This window comes from Rhipicephalus microplus, chromosome X (assembly GCF_043290135.1).
Source record: "Rhipicephalus microplus isolate Deutch F79 chromosome X, USDA_Rmic, whole genome shotgun sequence".
Taxonomy (NCBI): domain Eukaryota; kingdom Metazoa; phylum Arthropoda; class Arachnida; order Ixodida; family Ixodidae; genus Rhipicephalus; species Rhipicephalus microplus.
The window spans coordinates 461,609,919-461,628,031 of record NC_134710.1 but is presented as its reverse complement, the minus strand read 5'-3'; the positions used below and the strand labels follow the sequence as shown (position 1 = coordinate 461,628,031).

The following is an 18,113-nucleotide window of genomic DNA, read 5'->3' as shown; positions in this document are numbered from 1 at the left end:
TTGGTCTAGTGGCTAAGGTACTCTGCTGCTGACTCGCAAGTCACGGGATCGAAACCCGGCTGCGGCGGTTACAATTTCGATGGAGGCGAAAATGCTGTAGGCCCGTGTGCTCAGATTCGGGTGCGTGGGAAAGAACCCCAGGAGGTCGAAATTTCCGGAGCCCTCCTCTACGGCGTATCTCATAATGATATGGGAATTTCTGGACGTTAAACCCCACATATTAATCGATCAGTAACGATACGTTTACATAAAATATATTTGCAACTGTGCACCAATCATGCAATCGAACATTCGCATTCTAGTTTCGCAAGTTGGGGTCGTCATCATCACTATGCGAATTTTAGGGTACATGCCACTCCCATCTTTCTCCAATCAACCCGGAGCTGTACATGCTACGCCGACGTGAACCCCGAAAACTTATGAATATCGTCGGCCAATTTACCTTTCTGCCTACCATTGGCGCGCTTGGGTTTTGTTTAAATCAATGCTGTTCCTTCTAATGACTACCAGTGATCTCACCTTGCTGCTGCGTTCTTAAATTTGAATAAGACGTTTTTAACACTCATCTGTTCTCTCGCCGACTCTACTCTCTTCTTGTGAAGTTTAAAGTTACACCTACGCGCATCATAATATTTCCATAGCTCCCTGCGTAGTCCTCAATTTAAATTAAACGCTATTCACCTTTTGCTTAACTCGTATTTTTTTTTTTACCTGTATAAGTAAGAACCGGTAAAATACAGCTGCTAGAAATTTTTCTCTTCAAGGATAGTGGTAAATACCTTTCATTATCTCAGATTACTCTGCAAAGTTTGAACCACAACATTCCTATTCCTCTAGTTTCTTCATTCTCCTGGTTCGTACCTGCGATCTTTACTTTTCTTCCGAGACTGCTCCACATTACATTACTATAATTTTCTGCATTATAAGTTCGGACCCACGGTCGTGCTTTCCCCGTATAAATCAATAATTATGATTTGCAATGGTTTCTCCGAGTTACTCAACATGGCAATGCCATTCAGCAAATCAGAAGTCATTTAACTGCTCTCCATTGACTAATATCGCAGGCTGTTCTCAATCAAACGCTTTGAAAACCTCCTGTAACTTAGACGCGGTGAATAACATTGAAGAGATCGTATATATACAGCTGCTTGCTTCAGAATTTTCATATTAAAAATTTTATTCCATTGTTTTTTTTTCACGGAGCGCTATGGTGACTGTGGAGACACTTTGCGTATACCGCTGCTATGGTACAGCGGCTGGCAGATCGGCGGCTGCTGCCTTCAAAGGTGCATATTTGATGCCAGCCGCAGCGGTCTCATTTTGGTGGAAGCAAAACGCCAGAGGACCGTCCACTATACGATGTCAGTTGCCTTTAAAGAACACCAGATGGTAGAAGTTTCCAATGTTCTCTACCATAGGCTCATATGAACGTCGAGGTCTTGGCATGTAAAACCCCAGATATCTTGAATATTATTTCTAGTTTACAAAAAAGAAATTGTGTACCATCGAGCGTCAAAATGACGTTATTTTGGCAGTGTTTCTTCTTTCGTTGAGTACACTGTTGTTCGAAGCCCAGTGACCAGCAGATCTGTAGTGGTAGAGCACGTACTTGATCATATGCGCTATGCACAGATTTTTGTGTCCCGCGAGCCAACACCATCTAGAACAATGATCTTGTACTTCAATGTCTACAGTAATTGTTGGGGTTTAACTTCCGAAAACAACCATATTATTGCGAGAGATGCCGTAGTGGAGGTCTCTGCAAATTTCAACCAACTGAGGTTCTTCAACGAGCACCTTATTAAAGCACGTGGGTCTCAAGTTTGCACCTTCATAAAAAATATTCTACTCTCAGCTCTATGTTAGATAACACCGTGTTAGTTCGCGGGACTGACTCTCGGCCGGACGCGGCGGCAACATTTCGATGCGCGCTATCTGCTAAAAGCGTTGTGCTCAGGTTTAGAAGCACATTAAACCCCACATTTCGCCACTATCGGGCCCTCCACTGCGGAATTTCTCGCAATAATATTGCGTTTTTGGGCGCAAAACCACCAACAAATGGAAGAAGTATAACTGCTGTCTGTGCAGCCTGAGAAGGCTAAGAGTAGAAAGCAACAACAACAACAACAAAACTCGAAATACTCTGGGACGACAGGTTAACCTACGCTACAAGCTAACTTAAAACCTAACATAGTGACATGCTAACATTCCAATATTCAGACATTAAATGTAAGCCAACCTCTTCATCGTCTGCCATCAGCGGAGCCTTTCAACGCGTTAAAAATTCTGCCCAGCTTTCGCCAAGTCGTTCAAGGGTGGGGCAGAGAGAAACTATATACTGGCTGGTCCAGGCGTGGCTAGGCTACACGTTCCATCAAACACCCATGCACAAAATGGTAACGCGATCACGTTGCGGTTCACGAGTATTGGCTAGGTAATGATCGGGTTCCATTGAGAATCTCTTCGCAATCGCAGCACCAAGTGCCTTACTTCTCTAAATATTCTATTGGCATAATTTGCATATTTGAGGCTTGGTCTCAAGTAGGTTGCTATTTATGTTAACCTAATCCTAATAAACTTACCTTGCTCGGCATTACAATACGTGTACAAAAATGTCAGCTTGGCTTAATGAAGGCCTCTTACGGTGTGATATAATTAGCTCAGTTATTCGTTGCTGATTAGGTTTTACAATGCGGAACCTAGCCTTATAAGGCTTGCCTATGGTTACATTGGTTTAGCTAGGCACAGCTGTTCTTAATTTCGTTTCACGCCGCCACCGCTGTAACATAATCATGGTTTCTTCTGTACGCCGCGAACTGGACGAACGGTGAGCATACATCCCCGATGCTGTTAAATAGAAGAAAAAAAATACGTTTGGACCCCTTTCCAAATTTTCCTTGGAGTCGGCAGCATTCGTTTTTATTCCCTGAACGATTCCTTGCAGTAGACTTGGGGAACGCCTAGCCTATTTAACATTACAACTCGTCTGTCTTATCTCTGTTGCTGTTGACGATAAAACTGAGGCAATCAAAGCCAAGCCTTGAACATCCTAAATACGAATGCATTTCTTAGTCGGGCTATGTAAGGTGCCGGCGGGGTCCGCGCGCCGGCAGGTGTTATCTCTCCGCTCTCACTCCCTCTCCAATAGCAACAGCTGCGGGCGCGCGCGCTTATCCTCGCCCCTAGCAATACTTGATACTGGTGCGGGTGGAGTAGCAGAGAGTGAGTTGAGAGGAAGAGCGCGCTCTGGCGTGTGTCGAGGCAGAGAGAGTAGGTACAGTGCTGCGCCGCTACTTCTCTCGTAATTCGCTCTCTCTCTTCTCTGTGCCACACACTCCCGCCCGCTCACTCGTAGAATGTAGTGAAGCGCGCGCGTCACTCTCCACCATGCTCTCAACCATTCGCTGGTTGATCAATGTGTAAATTAATGGCTTCGGTAAAAAGCCTCGTCAAGCCTCGGAAAGTCTGAAGTTCTACACACTGCCGATGAGGGGCGAAAAAATCGACAGCTAAAGAAGTACCATATTGGCTCCGTTCAAATCTGCCCTCAGGGACGCCAAAAAATCTGCTAGGGGCACCATAGTAAGCTTAAAATTTGAAGCGAAAAAAGTCATCATTTTTGCAAAAAAGTGCTCTTTTCTATATAATTGAAGGGTAACATATGAATTACGCGTTGTGCGTAGTACTTCTCAGCACTAAATTTGATTAGCGATCACGGTGCCAGACGAGTTCTACTATAGATTCTCTTATCTGTGACGGTGTAGAAGCGGAAAACATGCGCTGCGGCGTTCCGTTTTTTTTTTTCTAGCACATTTTTATTCGCTTCGGTAATTCACTGCAGTTTGTGTGTAGGTATAGTCTCTCTACTGTTGTATGGTTCTGCAGGAACTGTCATACCGGCAAAGGCATCGATTTCTGCAAGTTCCACGGCGATGACAAGTAAATTATTTTGGCCAACGCGCGCATATTTGTTATTTTTTCTCGGTGATCTCACTCTCAGACTACGTTGATTTGCACTGATCCTGCACGTGTTCAAATGCTTACGCTTCTCTCTACTTTCGCTCCACCGTGATTTGCTTGCGAAAAACACAAAATCCTTGGGTTTTCAGCTTGACCGCTTCATGTCGTAATGCAATAAAAAGTGTGGGTGTTGAAGACGTGCTCTCTGAAAGCAGGAGCTGTAATTCGAAGCTGTTACTGAAGCACCTCATGTTGATTTTTAAGACCGTTTTATAACAATAGTTCCTACCAACGAGACACACTTTTCTGTTCGTTTTGTCACTGAAAACGAAGGCGTGCTATTTGCGAACTTGCTATAATGTTTCTAACAAGATATATATATATATATATATATATATATATATATATATAGTAAGATGGCGTTCAGTACCCTCAAGACTCTTCTTAATTGTCTCGAGTATGTGCCCCACAACCTAAACTGGAGTGGTGATGATGAGTATGTACAAATGAAAAGATGGAATGAGTAATGATGCTCACACTTATTTTCCCCGCGCACTTGAGCGGCCGGACCGGCCGAGACTTAGGCGGGAAAGGTACAGCGAACAAAGGGTTTAAGGCGTGAAACTTGAACTATCTCGGATGCACGGTAACGACGGTCCAAGGAACCCTTGACGGGAGTGACAAGGTAATTGACAGGAGATGTTCGTTCACTAACAACGTAAGGTCCGAGAAAGCGTGACTGGAACTTTTCACATAATCCGGGTGTACGAACAGGCCTCCAAAGTAGTACCTAATCTCCAGGACGTAAAGTGACGTCTCGACGAAAGCTGTCATAGCGTCTCTTGTGGTCTAGTTGACTGGCCTCCGTGTTGAGTTGAGCACGTTGCCATGCGTCAGCGAGCATGGAGACAAAATTTCCTAGCGTAGTCGTGGACGTTTTTGTCGTTACATTGAAGAAAGAGGCGTCAATAGTGAATGTTGGCGCACGACCATAGACGAGGAAGAAAGGTGAATACCCGGTGGTTCATTGAACAGCGGTGTTGTGTGCAAACGCTACGAACGGCAAGATTTTGTCCCAGTTATTGTGGTTCGGTCCGATGTACATGGATATCATGTCGATTAGAGTCCGGTGGAATCGCTCTGTCAGGCCATTTGTCTGCGGGTGGTAAGCGGATGTGGTCTTATGAACTGTGCCACAAGTTTTTAGAATTTCGTCAAAAATTGTCGACATGAAGGCCTTGCCCCGGTCACTCAACAACGTGCGAGGTGCAACATGATGCAACACAATGGCTTCTAAAATGAAGGCGGCAACGTCTGAGGCGGAGCTAGTGCGTAAAGGAGTGGTCTCCGCGTATCGTAAGAGGTGGTCGATGGCTGTGACGATCCAGCGGTGGCCCGCTGGCGTTACGGGAAGTGGTCCGACGAGGTCTATTCCGACGACGACGAAAGGTGTATCGGGACATGGAATGGGTTCTAATAATCCAGCATGAGCAGAAGTTGGTTGTTTCGGCGTTGACACAGTGCACAAGAGGTGACATAATTAGCCACAAAGGTAGAAAGACCAGGCGAGAAGAAACAGCTCCTAACGCGGTTGTAGGTTTTCTGAAATCCTAAGTGTCCAGCTGACAACCAGCATAGGGCATGGTTGTCGATAATGACAGTGAAGTGGCGTCCATACAGATAAGGTCGAAACTTCTGGATGGCCCAAACGACAGCAAGACATTCCTGCTCTGTTATTGAGTAATTCTGCTCCGCAGGTGTTAGTGCGTGGCTGGCATACGCAACTACTCGCTCACGTGAAGTGTCGCGCTGGAGGAGGACAGTACCGATTCCGTGGCCGCTGGCATCTGTGTGCAGGAAAGTGGGTGCACTGTCGTCGAAGTGACGGAGGACGGGATTTGATGTCAAGTCACGCTTAGGGGCTTGGAAAGCACACTCACACTCGTCAGTCCAAGTGAAGGCTGTTCCTGACGTCAGAAGCTTGAATAACGGCTCCGCAATGGCAGCAAAGTAACTGATGAAGCGGCGTAAGTAAGACACCAGGCCCACGAAACTTCGCAATTGTTTTTGATTGCCCGGACGTGGAAAACTAATTACGGCAGCAATCTTGTCGGGGTCAGGTCGAACGCCATCATTGCCGACTAGGTGACCCAATACTTTGATGCTCCTGCTGGCGAAGTGGCACTTCTTTGTATTGAGCTGAAGCCCAGCGTTCGAAATGCACGTAAGAACTTCGTCCAAACGCTTAAAATGCTTAGGAAAAATAGAACAATAAATTACCATGTCGTCCAAATATCATAAGCAGGTTTTCCACTTGAGACTACGTAAGACAGTATCTATCATGCGCTCGAATGTTGCTGGAGCGTTGCATAAGCTAAAAGGCATGACGTTGAGCTCGTAAAGCCCGTCAGGCATTGCAAACGCTGTTTTCTCCTTGTCTGCTTCGCGCATAGGTATTTGCCAATACCCGGATCGAAGGTCAAGGCTGGAGAAATATTTTGTGCCTTGTAGGGAGTCAAGTGCATCATCTATGCGTGGCAATCGATATACATCTTTTTTTTTATCTTATTGAGCGCTCTGTAATCAACACAAAAGCGGACAGAGCCATCCTTTTTCCGGACCAACACCACAGGAGACGACCAAGAGCTGGATGAAGGTAGAATAATATCCCGTTTGAGCATGTCGGCGACGCTTTCCTCAATCATTTGCCGTTCCGCCGAAGACAGACGGTATGGGCGGCGGCACACAATGGAGCTGCCTTCGGTTTCGATGCTGTGCTCTGCAACAGAGGTGCGGCCCAAAACTTTGGAATGTACGTCGAACGAAAATCTGTGCTTTTGGAGAAGGTCTAAGAGGTCTTTCTTTTGCTCAGCATTGAGGTGAGGACTTACGGTAGCATTTAGAGCAGCAGTGGTTGCCTTGGTATCGACATCAGATGAAGTCTCAGTAGCTGACATATGAATTACTCGCTGACGACACGATATGAAAGCTGATGCCAAAGAAAGGAAGTCCCAACCTAAAATGACTGTGTGAGTGCACAAAGGAAGTAAAAGCAACTGAATGTGGTGAAGGATGCCATTTATGAAAACGCGAACTGTACAAACACTTGAAGGCTGAATAGGGACTCCATCTGCGCAACGAAGGGGAGGACCATCGTATGGCGTCCTAACTTTTTTATAGCGGGTGCAAAAGTCTGCACGAATTATGGAAAGTGATGCGCCTGTGTCTACTAATGCCTCTGTCTGTACACCTTCAACATACACCAATAAAACATTTGATGGGCGGTCTGGAGGAGTTTGACGCAGTTCGAAAGATGCAGCTTTCCCTCCCGAAGCTGCACTGTTTAGTTTTCCAGTTGGCGGTCGGGAATCGAAGTAGAAGGTCGAAGGGGAGAGGAGGAACGCCGCATCGGTGAAGGTGAGCGACGACGTGAAAAACGGGAACTGCCAACTGAGGCAATCTTCTGCGGAGACGGCGACGGGCGTGTGCTGTTCTGATACAGTCGGCGATAGGGTTATCCAGTTGGGTAGAAATCGCCCCGTTCATAGTCACTGTAGCTTTGTCTTTCGTCTTGTTGACGGCATCGGCAAAACCTTGAAATATGACCACGGATGCCGCAATAAAAGCAAGTCGGTCGTGTAGTGCGCCAGGCATTGTAAGTCTGGGAAGATGGTCGCGGTGCGAGCGAGTTGAGCGAACCATGCACATCAGGCGAAGGTAGCTGCATTGGGCTGTGCTGGGGTGCAGGTGTCCTAGCAGCAACCTGAGCATAAGTTGGCATGGCCACAGGATATGAACTCGGAACATGTGTGACAGTCATCGAGGCCAGGCTTTGGTGGGGCACAGGCGTCGTTGCAGCAACGTGAGCATGACTTGGCATGGGCAAGGGATGTGAGCTCGGAACTGGTGTGCCTGTGATCAAGGCCAGTTCCTCCCACACGACGTCGCGTAAACTAGTAGCAGGTGGCGTCTTTCGAATATCAAGGTGGCGAGGTGAAGCCTGTGCATGAAGTTCCTCGCGGATGATAGAGCAGATGAATACACGCAGCTCTGTCGTGTCATGACTCGAGCTGACATCAGGACTATCAGGTAGCACGCGAGTGGTTTGAAGCTCCTCGAGGCGCTGACAGGTAGCTACAACATTGGCTACGGTCTGGGGATTCTGCACCACAAGCGCATTCAAAGCGACAGTCGCAATCCCTTTTAGCAGGTGGCGCACACGGTCGTTTTCCGCCATACGGTTGTCGATGAGGCGGCAAAGGGCGAGAACATCTTCAATGTAAGAGGTGTAAGACTCGCCGGGGCGTTGAGCAGGTGCACGAAGCCTTTTCTTGGCGATATCCGAGCGCACTGACGGGTTGGTGAAGATCTGGCGGAGCTGGCGCATAAAAGCGGGCCATGTCAAAAAATCTGTAGCGTGGTTTAAAAACCACGTTTTTGCGACACCGCTAAAGTAGAATGCAACATAGGTGAGTTTCGCAGGCTCATCCCAGTTGTTCATGGCACTCACGTGGTCATACTCCTCGAGCCAGTCTTCCACGTCCTCACCGGGAAGACCTGCGAACAGTGGAGGATCATTTTGAGGGCTGGTGACCAGGTGAGAAGGGTTTCTTGGCGGTGGGAGCGGTGGCACAGCTGCTGTGCGGGACTGGTCGGCTTGCGACACTACCGAACCCAGGTCGTACAAGCGGCGGCCTGAACGAAGCTCCAGGGATGTGTTCTAAAAGACGCTGGGGTTGTCCGAGAGCACGAGAGGACGCAGGAATCGGGCAGCACTCTCCACCACTTGTAAGATGGCGTCCAGTACCCTCAAGACTCTTCTTTATTGTCTCGAGTATGTGCCCCACAACCTAAACTGGAGTGGTGATGATGAGTATGTACAGATGAGAAGTTGGAAAGAGTAATGATGCTCGCAATATATATATATATATATATATATATATATATATATATATATATATATATATATATATATATATATATATATATATATATATATATATATATATATATATATATATATAAACTTCGACAATACTGCAATATTCGAAACAAAACAATAAAATATTTATTTATTCCTAACAGTTTCGGCGGGTGGACCAGCCTTCTTCGGAGGATCAAAGCGAAAGCGAAATTATGCAAGTTCCCGTAGCAGAGGACCACCCTCACATGATGATAGTTAGAGCGCGAGAACAAAACAACGACAGAGAGACAAGAAGGACACAAAAGACACGAGAAGAATCTGCCCTCCTTCTTGTCTCTGTGTCGTCGTTTTGTTCTCGCGCTATAACTATCGTCATGCCATACCAACTAGCCCAAGCTGCCACACATCCACCCTCACAGTTAGGACCCTCTGAAACCAAAAAGGAAGAAAAAAAAGAGAGAAAAACCGAGACAAACGGGTGTACAAGGTGGCAAAAGACAACACGAAAAAGAAGGGGAGGAAGTAGAAAGGGGCGACGGAGAGCCGCCGGGAGCGGGCGGGTAATACTTGCATTGTTACTGGGGATAGATAAGACGCGCTGCCAGCGGAGGCGACCAAGAAAAAGGGAAAAAGTGAAGCATATTGCCGCTTACTCGCATCCCACAAATGGATCGAGTTAAAGTTCACGGGGTTCGGCGGCTGGCCCGCGGCATCGGGACACACACACACACACACACACACACACACACACACACACACACACACACACACACACACACACACACACACACACACACACACACACACACACACACACACACACACACACGGAAAATATTGGCCACGATGGAAAGCTAATGTGCCCTCTCCCCCTCCACCATCTGCCCTCTCTTGCAGAATAGTGTGCAACCAGTCATACTAAAAATACATGAATGTGTATTCTTTAAAGGATGAACAAACAAAACCGTAAACAAAAATAATTAAAAAGTAAAATAATAATAAATACTACTTAGAACTGAAAATAAAGTCTTATAATCCTAACACACGCTGATTGGCGCACGTAGCATCGAATTCGTTTATTTTCACGCACTATATTGATCATCCTATGTGTGCGTCTTCACGTATGTATAAATAAATAATTGAGTAATTCACTTTCTGTGATTCACGAAACTTCGCGGAGGCGCGTAAGTCGCCCAGGGATCTCGTTGATTCCGTGGGTAAGTGATCTGAATTTTTTTATGAAGTATGACTCCCGCTGTTTACGCTCCCGTGTGTTCTGGAAGCCGGATTGTAGGAGTATGACACTTACGCGTTAGAAAGAGTGACCAGCAAAGTTCATATGTTTGGGGGGATGGCGAATTGGGGAGGCCCTTTACGTGTGCCCTGTGGTTGTTGAAACGCAAATAGGACGCGGTTTCCGTGTATCGAATATATTCGTGTTTGCACACCTCACAGTCAATTTTGTATACCACATTGGCTGAGTAACAGTTAAGGTCGTCTTTAATTCTGTACACATAGTCTGAACGGGAGGCTTCGGCCGTATCTATGGTCACCATGTGTGTGCACACCCTGCAGCGAGGTTTCCTTTTTCAGAGGGGGGCGATTTGCCTTTTTCAGAGGGGGGCGATTGCACGTTCTATTTTTCAAGTTTTGTTATCGCCCCAAAACACTACACAATTCTCAGCGCAAACCGTGCCTGCAGTTTTCGAGAAGTTTCCGGAATTTAGTAGATCATTTCGATAACATCACGCCCACTCTGGGAACTGTACAGATTATTCCGGAACGTACGCCACCACCAGCGATAACACTAGAACATTCGATGACAAGAGTTTAAATGCCGACCCACTTCGCCGCTTGCGAATAGTTGATCTACAGCCGATGCTCCGTTCGCCGCTATCAGTTCAAGACTGCTACTGTAATCGGATTTTCCGTTTACCGGGCACAGGTTCGCCCAAATAAACAGTTAAATTCCAACACAAATTCTCCTGTCTTCGGCCACATCACGAACCCGTGACAATATCATTACGTAAGAGTGGTAAGGTAACGTACCCTATGCTTAAAATAATATCACCTAGCAACTCTTCTCCCGGGCGCTTCTACTTACTACCCGAAATTCACAAGATTAACAATCCCGGCCGACCTATAGTTTCCCGCAACGGTACTGTTACTGAAAGAATCTCTAGTTTCATTGACTCTCTCATTAAGCACATCCCACAATCATCCCCATCATACATCAAAGATACCAGCCACCTCCTTCGAGAAGTCTTAAAACTTGTGGTACCTCTAGGTGCTATTTGGTCACCATGGATGTCTCATCACTATACACAAACATTCCCCACATCGAAGGAATTGCCACCACAATCGCTGCCTACGGAAAAAGTAAATCAACGAGTGAGTTCGACGAAAGCGCTTTAGAGGTGCTAATAAATCTTGTACTTAATCATATTGACTTTGAATTCGACCAAAAACATAACCTACAAGCAAACGGAACTGCCATGAAAACCAAAATGGCCCCAAGTTATGAAAATATTTTCGTGGCCTGTTGGAGATTCTTGTCCTCGAAAATTCTCCATTCAAACCGATATTCTATCGACGCTTCCTCGATGATATATTCTTCGTGTGGGCTGATGGTGAACATAATCTTTTCAAATTCATTTCTCATTTCAACTCCCTGCATCCTTCGATAACATTCGCGCACACGTATTCGCAGAAAAGTGTTCACTTCCTGGATGTCACTGTATCACTCAGTGGCACCAACATGTCTACTTCCCTGTATGAAAAACCAACTGACCGCCAACAGCATCTGCATTTCCACGGCAGTCACCCCCATCATTGCAAATCAGGTGTTCCTTACTCTCAAGCCCACAGATACAGTTGAATTTGCTCGGAAATCACGCAATTTGACACCCACGCACAGGAATTGAGAGCAGCCTTCTTGCGTCAAAAGTATCCCGAAAAATTGATTGACAATGCAATTGAGCGCGCTCGCTCTTTGAACCGAGAATGAACAATAGGAGAAAAAGGCGGAAATAAAGATATAACTTCCGGGGCAAATTCAATCCTCACATACTGCGCCACCGCCCCTCGGGTGAATTCCATACTAACCCGCCATTTCAACATACTTAAACAGAGTAGCCGCGTCTGTGCCGTCTTTCAGACTCCACCCAAGGTGGTTTGAAGAAATAAAAAAATGAGAGACTTACTGGTTAGGGCAAAAACACACAAATCCGACCACCATCAGGGCTGTAGACCATGCGGGAAACTTCGCTGCAGGGTGTGTACACACACGGTGACCACAGATACGGCAGAAAGCTCCCGCTCAGACTATGTGTACAAAATTAAAGACGACCTTAACTGTTACTCAGCCAATGTGGTATACAAAATGGGCTGTGAGCTGTGCAAACAGGAATATATTGGACACATGGAAACCGCGTTCCGTTTGCGTTTCAACAACCACAGGGCACACGAAAAGGGCCTCCCCAATTTGCCCTCCTCCAAACATATGAACCCTGCTGGTCACTCTTTCGAACGCCTAAGTGCCATACTCCTACAACACTGCGTCCTGAACTCACGGGAGCGCGAACAGCGGGAGTCATACTTCATAAAGAAATTCAGATCACTTACCCATGGAATCAACAAGATCCCTGGGCGACTGACGTGCCTCCGCGAAGTTTTGTGAAACACAGAAAGTGAATTACTCAATTCATTTATACATACGTGAAGTCGCACACATAGGATGTTTAATATAGGGCGTGAAAATAAACGAATTCGATGCTACGTGCGCCAACCGGCGTGTGTTAGTATTATGACTTTATTTTCATTTCTAAGTAGTTTTTATTATTATTTATTTTTAAATTATTTTTGTTTACGGTTTTGTTCGTTCATACTTTTAAGAATACCGATTCATTTATTTTCAGTATGACTGGTGCTACACTTTTCTGCAAGATAGGGCAGATGGGGGAGGGGGAGAGGGCACATTAGCTTTCCATCGTGGTCAATATTTTCCTAAAGCTGGAGCGGGTCGTATGCTTCTTGTGTGTGTGTGTGCGTGTGTGTGTGTGGGGGGGGGCGATGGCGCGGGCCAGGCACCGAACCACGTGAACTTTAACTCGAGCTATGTGTGGGATGCGACTAAGCGCAATATCTTGCACTTTCTACCTTTTCCTTGGTGGCCTCTGCTGGCGGCTCGTCTTATCTATCTCTAGTAACAATGCAAGGATTACCCGCCCGCTTCCGGCGGCGCTCCGTCGCCCCTTGTTGTTGTTGTTGTTTCCCTGTGCAAATGGCTCGTACCCAAAGGAGGGACCTGGCCGATTATATTGTGAATTTGCCCTATACTTTCAGCATTGCGTCATTCCTACAAAACTTTTGTAACTTAATTTTGATTTGAAATGCCGATATCCAGTTTGCAGAAAAGAAAATGAAGAAGAATAGTGAGACCGTAATTTAGCAAGAGATTCGTTTAGTCAGAGTGATGTATGCCTGAACGGCGAATAAAACATCTCTTTGGCTGAAATCCAGTGTAGACGTTCCAAATGAAAGAAGATCAGGTTGTGATAATTCAAAGCCCAGTCTTTGAAGAGGTGGTGCTAGTATGCTTTGCCTGAATAAAGCGAAACGGTGACAATATAATAAAAAATGACTGATCGTTACCGCTTGATTACAGTGAATGCACATAGGGGAATTCAATATACCTGATCTATGCAAGTAAAAATTGAGGGAGGTAACGCGGCAACGAAATTTCTTGATGACAACTTCTATTATCCTTGAATTAGACAGTTCACTGCGCCAGGGAAATAACAAGTGTTTGTACTCTGGAGAAGCCGTCAGTGCAGGGTCTGAAAAATTGCGCCTGATTTTAAGTGTGCGAAATCGCGCCACCATAATGTATACTGTATGAGGTAATATAGGAATAATTGGTATCGAAAGCGACGCCTTCGCAAGAGAATCAGCTATTTCGTTTAACAACAAATCTTTGTGCCCTGGTGTCCAGATTAAATGAATACTTCGGAGATGACAGTGAACCAATGATTTAAAAAGTTTCAGTATGGGTGAGCGACCAGATGCGGACAGAGAAGAGCACACTGATAATGATTCAGTTATGACTGCAACAACTGGAATGGAAATATTTACTTTTCGCAAAGCTAACAATATTGCCATGAATTCAGCCAGAAGGAAAGAAATAAAATCTGGTAAGCGAAGTGAAAATGACGAATCAATTACGGGGCAATATATTCCAACGCCTGATTTTTCATGTGATTGAGAGGTGTTCGTTGCAATAATGACATTTGTTGGCAGAGTACTTAAATGATCCTGCAATAAACCATTTAAAATGCCTGTAGGTAATAGCTTAGCGTGAGTTGGGAAGATATTATGGTAAACGATTTCTAATGAATTTCGTTGCTCAGTTAAAGAAATCAGATCACGAACTTGTACATTTAGAGGCTTGAGTAACGATTGAACAAATACTATTTGTGGTTTGTGAATTCTGGGCAATGCACGGGGAAGAATAGGTCAGGAATAGAAATTAAAATAATTTGTTCAGGGTTAAAGGTGCTTTATATAGTCGTAAAAAGGTCTGCAGAGGGAGAATGTTAAAGCGACATAATAAGGTTGGTATTCGTGCTTCAAGGTATAACACTGCATTTACAGTATACTTTGGAAGTCCTAAGCAGAGCCGTAAAGCCTCTCTTTCCAATAGAATGAGCGGCCGAAGTTTGTAGGCTGGCGCACCAGAAAAAAGAACGCAGCCAAACTCTAACACAGGTCGGACATACATTTTATATATAATCAAAAGTGCCTTGTTTCTCATACCTGATCTACAATTGCTCAACCTCCGCAATACGCCCATCACGCGTACTGCTTTTGTCACGATGTATTCTATGTGAGGGCGCCAATTTAGATGTTCATTATTCATAACTCCAAGATATTTCAATGATTGTGCTTGTGGGGTATCTTGAAGCTTGTAATTAATAGATATGTGCACGGGATCTTTGATAGGAAAAACGAGAATAGTACATTTACCGGTATTCAGGTTCAACATCAATCCATCCAGGCAATGTTTTATTTCATTAAGGTATGCTTGCAAGATAGTGCAGAGATAGTGGAAGTCATGTGCCATAGCAAAGAAAGCAATGTCATCGGCATAAACATAGGTTTTCACATCTGGATGAACGGGGATGGTGCTAAGCAATATGTTGAATAATACCGGGGAAAATACTGACCCCTGAGGTACACCTCGGGTTTGATTGTGCTTACAGGAAGAGAAACCGCCTTCATAACTATAGAATTCTCTTCTACTTAAAAATTCCGTCACCCATGCTCCTATATAAGGTGGAAATCCATGACTCCATAACTGATTAGTCAAGATAGAATACTCTACACTATCGTATGCTTTACATATGTCTAACGTTACTAAAGCCGCAAACTGCTTTTTGAGACGGGATATATGAATACGACTTTCCAGATATACATGTGCATGCCATATAGAATATCCAGATCTAAAGCCAATTTGGGAAGAACTCAACAGTTGTTTCTCGTTATTAAACCTAATTATACGACCATGAAGTACCCTTTCGATAAGTTTCTACTTCCTCCTTCTTCTTCTTCTTGTCTGTTGCTACCTCGTTCACCTGTTTGATTGCTTTTTTTTCTCTCTTTTTCTGTTTTTTTCGTTTTAGAGGGTCTTCAAACTGTGAGGGTGGCCCTCTCATACGGGAACTTGTATCGTTTCTGTTAGATCCTCCGAAGAAGGCTGGTCCACCAGTCGAAACATTTAGGATTAAATAAATATTTTATTGTTTTGTCTCCTATATGTATATGGCACTATTCTCGAAGTTTATAACTTTTATTACGGTAGCCGGAAGAAACTCTGGTCATATATATATATATATATATATATATATATATATATATATATATATATATATATATATATATATATATATATATATATATATATATATATATATATATATATATATATATATATATATATATATATATTTATATATATATATATATATGATTTTTTCACCCACTTTTCTTTCTTCTTATTTACAATACATTTCGTCTAATAACTTCCCCCTATACATTCCTTGGCATTATTGTCTGTTAAATCTCAATAATATTGCGTCAAAACGAGCCCTAAGCTGTACACCTCTTTCCCTTATTCATTAAGAGGGTCTCGTACTGGCAGACTTGGTGTCATTAGGTTGTATACGAGGAACTATTGGTCAACTGCCCGCTCGTAATAAGTTCACGTGCTTCGTGACGCCACACAGGATTATAAAATGGGGTTTCACACTCGCCACTTGGCTACAAATGGCGCTGACTGACACTCTCACGTTTAAATTCACGTATAAACACAAAAATGTTGGTTACGGGTAGGCCGCTGTGGTAGCTCAGTGGTTAGAGCATCGAACCCAATATTCGAAAGTCGTAGGTTCAATTCCTACTCACGGCTGGATATTTTTTCATCCACCTTTCTATCTTTTTATTTACATTACATTTGTTCTAATAACTTCCCCTATACATTCCTCTGCATTATTGTCTGTTAGATATCATTATTATTCTGTGAAAACACGAAAAAACGAGCTCTTAAGTATACACTCTTTCTGCTATATATATATATATATATATATATATATATATATATATATATATATATATATATATATATATATATATATATATATATCAATACAAAACAGCCGTTTAACACGGCTGCATGAAAGAGGAGGACGAAGTCAGTTTTTGTTGGATGCTGGTCTGGCGCCATCTTGCTCGTCGAGTTCTGTGCGCTGTAAATAGATCATTGAACAAGTTACTCGTAATAATATTGGCGGAGGTAGACGACCCCCGTACCTCGATAGAGACGCGCAGCGGTCGCACCATCGGCGACCTTTCGACTGCTTCGACTGCTGGTACTTCCTCTACGCCGCCCTCATCAGTCCAAGCCATCACTTACGTCACACTCCCGCACCTCCTGGATCCCGGCACTTTCTCCGGTGATGATACGATCGATCTTGACACTTGGCTGAAGCGGTACGAGCGCGTCAGTGCAACTCACCACTGGGATCTCACGCTCATGCTCGCCAACGTGTTTTCTACATGGACGGCACTCCCCGAACATGGTTTGAAAGCCACGAAGCCGACATAACGAGCTGGGATCTCTTCAAAGAAAAGATACGTGACCTGTTTGGCGATTCATTTGGTCGTCAGCTCGCTGCGAAGAAGACTCTTGCCACACGGGCCCAGTCTTCTACCGAATCGTACGTCTCCTACATTCTAGACATTTGGGCCCTTTGTTCCAAGGCCGAGCAGTCCATGTCGGAAGACGAAAAGGTCAACCACATCTTGAAAGGCATTGCCGACGATGCGTTGAACCTGCTAGTTTTTAACAACGTCTCGAGCATCGACACCATCCTTAAAGAATGCCGACGTCTCGAACAAGCTAAAGCCCGCCGTGTAGCCCAAAACATCGTGCGCCTTCCGAACACAGCGGCCACTTCTTCATGTGACGACGCCTTCCACCAGGCCCCTCTATGTGACAACCTCACACGCACCATTCGTCGAGAGGTCGAGGCAGCACAACCGGTAGATACGCCACTACCGACGCCTGCGCCTTCCCCGACCACGATTTCTTTGATACAAGCCGTCGTTCGTCAAGAGCTATCGAAAGTCGGCCTACATCCTGTTCCTGTCGTATACTCTGCTGCGCCTTCTTTTAGTCCCCTTTCTGCTCCTCGCATAGAACGCAATTCGTCCGAATGGCGTACCCTTGATGACAGGCCAATATGTTTCAACTGTTGACGCGTTGGTCATATCGCACGTCACTGCCGCAGCCGCTGGGCTCCACCGTCCCATTATGCACCTCAGTATCACATCACTTCTGCTCGCCAGTCGGCCCAATCACTTTCTCCATCAACGCCGACCACATTTTCCGCTCCTACAGCACCTCTGAGCAGACCTCGCTACGACCGGTCACCGTCCCCTGCTCGTCGTCAGTCCCGGTCGCCCCCACAACGCAGTGCTGCCTCCCCGACCTATTCGCAGCATCTCCGACCGGAAAACTAGGCCGTGCAGCTTCTGGAGGTAGAGCTGCATTGACGGCCTTCGTAAGAAATCCTCAATTAACGTTAACAACGAACCGGAACCTATGGGACGTTACTGTCGACAGTGTTCGTGTCAGTGCATTCATACATAGTAAAATTTTTTTACACCCTTA

At 45.0% G+C, this 18,113-nt stretch overlaps 1 protein-coding gene and 1 non-coding gene across 3 annotated transcripts in view; both read left to right on the top strand.

Moving 5' to 3' along the window:
• Positions 1-18,113, top strand: part of LOC142776664 (uncharacterized) — a 122,592-nt gene that overhangs the window by 69,151 nt on the left and 35,328 nt on the right. The window lies entirely within an intron of this gene.
• Positions 16,277-16,349, top strand: TRNAL-CAA (transfer RNA leucine (anticodon CAA)). The gene has a single exon. It is a non-coding gene; the product is annotated as a tRNA-Leu (tRNA).